Raw genomic sequence first — 6505 nt, 5'->3', positions numbered from 1 at the left:
TCTTTTTGTATCCAAATCCGGCTTTAAACTTCTTCACAACAGTATCTCGGACCTGCCTGGTGTGTTCCTTGTTCTTCATGATGCTCTCTGCGCTTTTAACGGACCTCTGAGACTATCACAGTGCAGGTGCATTTATACGGAGACTTGATTACACACAGGTGGATTGTATTTATCATCATTAGTCATTTAGGTCAACATTGGATCATTCAGAGATCCTCACTGAACTTCTGGAGAGAGTTTGCTGCACTGAAAGTAAAGGGGCTGAATAATTTTGCACGCCCAATTTTTCAGTTTTTGATTTGTTAAAAAAGTTGGAAATATCCAATAAATGTCGTTCCACTTCATGATTGTGTCCCACTTGTTGTTGATTCTTCACAAAAAATACAGTTTTAAATCTTTATGTTTGAAGCCTGAAATGTGGCAAAAGGTCGCAAAGTTCAAGGGGGCCGAATACTTTCGCAAGGCACTGTATCTCTGATCTCTGATCACCCCCAAAACCAATTCTTCCTTTGGCCGCCTCTCATTCCAGTTCTCTGCTGCCAATGACTGGAACGAACTACAAAAATCTCTGAAACTGGAAACACTTATCTCCATCACTAGCTTTAAGCACCAGCTGTCAGAGCAGCTCACAGATTACTACACCTGTACATAGCCCATCTATAATTTAGCCCAAACAACTACCTCTTCCCTTACTGTATTTATTTATTTATTGTGCTCCATTGCACCCCATTATTTTATCTAATTATTGCTTTACCTCCCTTATCTCACCTCATTTGCACACATCGTATATAGACTTGTTTATACTGTATTATTGACTGTATGTTTGTTTTACTCCATGTGTAACTCTGTGTTGTTGTATGTGTCGAACTGCTTTGCTTTATCTTGGCCAGGTCGCAATTGTAAATGAGAACATGTTCTCAATTAGCCTACCTGGTTAAATAAAGGTGAAATAAAATAAAAATAAAAATGTGGGTATGGTCATGACCTCCCCTGTTAAGAAGTAACATTTATTCGAAAAGTGAACAGTGCCCCCCTCTTCCTCAGGCGGTTATTGGAGCAAGATTGACGAGGCTAGCCTGGTGCAGTGCCCCCTCTTTCTCAGGTAGTTATTGGAGCCAGGCTAGGCTACGCTACAGCAGAGCCGATGCATCCTGGGGTGCTTGTTGTGGTCAACACTATACTCTACACACCCAGCTAAAACAATGCAGGGATCTCCTGTTTACAGTACAGCTTTAAGAGGATGGGAGAAGATGGGAGCTGTATTATTTGCTTTAGGCTCCTCCTCTCACAGTGATGTCAGTCGGAGGCAGAGAGGTGGGCAGTACTGAGGGATCGGATTCATACAATACTACTGAGACATCTAGGCACAGTTTAGCACAACTGATACAGCATACCGTCGGCCCCGCTGTAAGTGAAGCCGCACTAAGGAACACTATCACCCAAACTCCTTTGGGGGACAGAACACTACCCAGGCTACAGTTCATTTATGTGTTATTTTTTGTTGTTGCTGTATAATAACCTTTACAAAAATGAAAACAGTGCTGTCAGAATTGAAGTTTTCAGACATCGTACCAAACTGTTTCCTTTTTGCGCGTTCTTGGATGGAAGTTTATGCGCTTGTTAAAAAGCTTTAACACATGCTGAGTGAAACGATCTTCCATACAATCGGTTTTCACCGTTTATATCAGGAGAAAACATTTAAAACACACACACACGTAGGGCTAGGGCTATTTCATGTGACTCAATCAACTTGGACCATCAGCATCTCTCCTGCCGCCCGTAATTGAACCACGCTTAACTCAAGATATCTGAAGAGGAATTACGTCGGCTCTTCGAGTTACAAAGTTATTCTGCAAGCAATTTTTGCCTTTCGAATGTGGACCATAGACTTTTTAGGACATGGATCATTTTCTGTAGCGGATAACCCTATTGATTTGCGTTTTATTTGATTCCCGCTACCAGAACAGGATCTTTTTCTCTCCCCTATTCCACTTCAGTGTAATTCTATGGCACTTCTTCTAAAGCAGTGATGTCGCTACGTGACGGGAATTGCGATTGATTTTACATATTCTGTTTCAAAGGGATATAAGGTAAGAATTGTTATTATAATCACTAGAGTCAAGTAAAAAAAAATTGGTAACAACATTGATTTATAGTATTAGCTTATTTAATTCTCAATACCAGCCTACAAGTTGTCAATGTCTCATGTCATATGGAAATGTTATGTACATTTTAAGAGGAAATTGTTCAACCTATATAGAGGAAAATACTTTATGATGTCGGTATCGCTAAAGGAATCCGAATTTACCACAAATGTACGCAAACCTGCCGACCATCTGCCGCATCGCAGTTGATTCGCATCCCTCGATAACTGGGGTTGTATGCATGCCACCATAATGTTGTCAAATAATTTATAGATACTATCACAAGAATCAAATTCGGTGTTAAAACGAGGACCCCCATTGCGCCATGTCTTTACGCATCGGATTTGGTCAGTCACACCATCCATAGTGCAAAAAAAGATTCCGTTCATCGTAGCTATTATAGTCGCCGTTATAGTTATGGTCACGATCTATTTCAAAACATTTATATTTTCTTCAAGCAGCCCATAGGATATTACTCACTATACTTTTCAACCATAGCTGTCGCATGACCATTATTTTCGGCCGGTCATGAGTTATTCAATCCGTGCATAGTCAATATAGCTACATTGTTCTCAAATTAAATGTTTAAGATGGGCAAGCTAGGCTACTGCATACTTTTCGACAGGTGATTTTTTTTTTTGACATGCATGTTTAATAAGCAAGTTATCGTTTTTCGTCAGGAATCGCAGAGCGGTCACTAGCTGGCACAGTCACCTAACCTTAACCTTAACCACGCTGCTAACCCACATGGCTGTTAATGACTATCCTGACTAATCCATAACTTCCTGGCTAATATCATTATGGATAATGCACACAGAGACTGGCAGGCAGCTTTCAACTTCGGGTGCATTATCCTCTTTCCCATGAGCATTGCCAGTAGGTCCACTATTTGACATTGGACTGATTAGTGCTCTTGAGGAACACATATGCTGTATAGTAAACACAGTATACATACACTCCATGCTCGAAAACTACACCCAATAGGCTATAAGGGAAGCTAGGGCACCATATTCATGCTCAACGTTCCCGGTGCTTCATTGTATTGAGGGGATTCATTGGTCAACAGATCCGTCAGTCTCCATCTCTCCACATAGCCTCTAAAACAGCAGGCGATGACATGCTGTTATTGAAGCTTAGGTCGATTCGATTATCTAACTAACCATAGGCCTTTATACCTTATATGATAAAAAATGGAGGCTATTCATATATTTTATTCACGGATGTTATCCAGATTGATTGGTTAATGATTTCCTGACTTAGATGACATGCCTGAATTTACTCTTAGAAAAATGTTTTCTGATAATTGATATGGATTGCAGTGTAGGCTAACAGAGATTGATAAAGCTTTAGTGCTTAGATCTAAACTTGTTTAGAAGTGTTCATAATCTTAGATTGATATACAATTAAACGTAGGCCTATACCACTGCTTAGTAGTCCTTAGTTGTGGTAACTAACCGTTGCTTAGTAGTCCTTAGTTGTGGTAACTAACCACTGCTTACTAGTCCTTAGTTGTGGTAACTAACCATTGCTTAGTAGTCCTTAGTTGTGGTAACTAACCATTGCTTAGTAGTCCTTAGTTGTGGTAACTAACCACTGCTTAGTTGAATGATAAACTATTCTTCAATGGTAACTAACCACTGCTTAATAGTCCTTAGTTGTGGTAACTAACCATTGCTTAGTAGTCCTTAGTTGTGGTAACTAACCGTTGCTTAGTAGTCCTTAGTTGTGGTAACTAACCATTACTTACTAGTCCTTAGTTGTGGTAACTAACCACTGCTTACTAGTCCTTAGTTGTGGTAACTAACCATTGCTTAATAGTCCTTAGTTGTGGTACCTAACCACTGCTTACTAGTCCTTAGTTGTGGTAACTAACCACTGCTTAGTAGTCCTTAGTTGTGGTAACTAACCACTGCTTAATAGTCCTTAGTTGTGGTAACTAACCACTGCTTACTAGTCTTTAGTTGTGGTAACTAACCATTGCTTAGTAGTCCTTAGTTGTGGTAACTAACCATTACTTACTAGTCCTTAGTTGTGGTAACTAACCGTTACTTAGTTGAATGATAAACTGTTATTCTGCTAATTAAGTATGACACCTGAGTATTTCACCTGGATGTGCAGTTTTATATTTGACTGGAGTTGCCTCTTACAAGTCCACACACTGATAAGCAGTTGGTTTTTACATTGCATTATGGGTTTTATAGCTGCTGAAGCTGTAGCAATAGTGTCCAAAACAATGATTCTTCAGTCACATTCTTAAAAATGTAGTTATGAATGGCTCTCCTCTTTCCCCTTATTATTTGTATGATATTATTAATATTATTATTAATATTGTGATTAATAATACCAATCGCTTTCTCCTAATATCCTCCAATATGTAAGTAGCTGAAATACTCTATTATCCCTGCACATGGTACATTTGGTATTGGCACTGACCCTGTATATAGCGTTCTATCTTATTTACTATTTATTGGGTTTTTCTTATATATATATATATATATATATATATATATATATATATATATATATATATATATATATATATATATAGTATATATATATATATATATAGTAAATAAGATAGAACACTATATACAGGGTATATATATAGATATTATTAGTTATACCTGTGTTGATATTAATTACTGCCCTGTTGGGTTGAGCATGCAAGTTAAGCATTTCACTGTACTTGTGCACGTTCCAATACAATTTTTTTTTTACTCTCATTGTATTTGAATTGCATTGTCACACACATTATGTTTCAGTAGCCTAACTTCCACAATGATTCAGAACGATACAGAATCATTTGCACCTGCGTTAATGTAATGTCTGTATCCTAGAGCGTGGCCACCATCAAACACATGAACAATGATGGTATCAATTGTGTGTGTAATATAAGTATTTAACAGTATAGTCTTCATCGACTATTTGGCTAACACAACTAACATATTTTATTTAATAATGCTGCATTGAACAATTTTTTTCCAAATGCGTAGATGTAAAAAAAATTTAAAAAATACTGGTTACTAAACAAATGGTTTCTCGAGAATTCTAGGAAAGGGCACAGAAAGCAAACGAAAAATAAATAAATATATATATATATATATATATATAACTAATACTATTCACTACTCTCGATAGCTACCAATAGTTATTTGACTATCCACTCAAACGTTTGAATAAAGCAAATGTTAGCAAAATATAAATTATTTTACTGTAGCATTAGAGGGTCAAATGATAGTGATCTTTATGTTGGCGTTGGTCGTATTCCGTGTGTAGTTAACTAATATGTCCCTTTACTGCCCTCTAGAGGTCATTTACAGTAATATAAGATTAACTGACGTGACAAGATGTGATAAGGATTTTCATGCCAATTTATGTGAAGTTGTCACGTCTGTGTTGGTGATTGTTAATGCTGGATGGAATATCTTGAAGTCCTCTTTCTTAATATTAAACATAAATTATTTTGATTATTATCTCATCGTGTTGACATTTCTAACTAGAAAATAATGCAAAGGAAATTTGAAATGTTTGATTTATTTTCCCTCGGGAGTGATATGTGATTGAAGCATTTACTAAATTAGATTTTTCACAAATTTGACTGAAAAATGAAGACATATGGACATGGTATTTGTCTTAGCCGAACACAATTAACGAAGAGTAAATATGATTTAGCTATTTTACAATGGTTCATTCTTATCAGCAGGAACCCCTTTGGCATTTGGAATTTAATCTGCCCCAGCTGGGAAGACCAAAGTCATTACTCAGTCAAGAGAAATCCACCATTATTCCTCTTGTGACAACTAGATAAGGAAACTTCGAGGCTGTAGATCTTTTAAAGGGAGACTGAATAGATCTTGACAATAAACCTGTCCGTCTGCCAGTCTGTCGACGATCAATGGAACCAGGAGAGATAGAGCCTGGCGTTACCAAGATTGTGTCCCTTTGCAATGCATTAAGAAATATCTCTTAATGTACAGTACCAGTCAAAAGTTTGGACATACCTCATTGCAGGCTTTTTATTTTGTTTAATTTTTTTTACTATTTTCTACATTGTAGAATAAGAATGAAGACATGAAAACTATGAAATAACACATATGGAATCATGTAGAGACCCCCCCCCCCAAAAAAAAAAAAGTCTTAAACAAATCAAAATATATGTTATATTTGAGATTCTTCAAATTAGCCATCCTTTGCCTTGATGACAGCTTTGCACACTCTTGGCATTCTCTCGAAAATAGTCCAAAAAAATAAAGAAAAACACTGCAATGAGGTCCAAACTTTTGACTGGTACTGTATATCCATGGACTTTTGACTGGTACTGTATATCCATGGACTTTTGACTGGTACTGTATATCCATGGA

General features: G+C 37.1%; 1 protein-coding gene across 1 annotated transcript in view; it reads left to right on the top strand.

Moving 5' to 3' along the window:
- The first annotated feature begins 1613 nt into the window (after positions 1-1613).
- Positions 1614-6505, top strand: part of LOC139390481 (protocadherin-11 X-linked-like) — a 306369-nt gene continuing 301477 nt past the window's right edge. The window contains exon 1 of the mRNA XM_071137613.1: positions 1614-2090. The gene's annotated coding sequence lies outside the window, so the exon portion shown is untranslated. The remainder of the gene's footprint in view (positions 2091-6505) is intronic.

Source organism: Oncorhynchus clarkii, chromosome 31 (genome assembly GCF_045791955.1).
Source record: "Oncorhynchus clarkii lewisi isolate Uvic-CL-2024 chromosome 31, UVic_Ocla_1.0, whole genome shotgun sequence".
In the NCBI taxonomy this organism is placed as follows: domain Eukaryota; kingdom Metazoa; phylum Chordata; class Actinopteri; order Salmoniformes; family Salmonidae; genus Oncorhynchus; species Oncorhynchus clarkii.
This window is presented reverse-complemented; position numbering and strand designations above follow the sequence as displayed.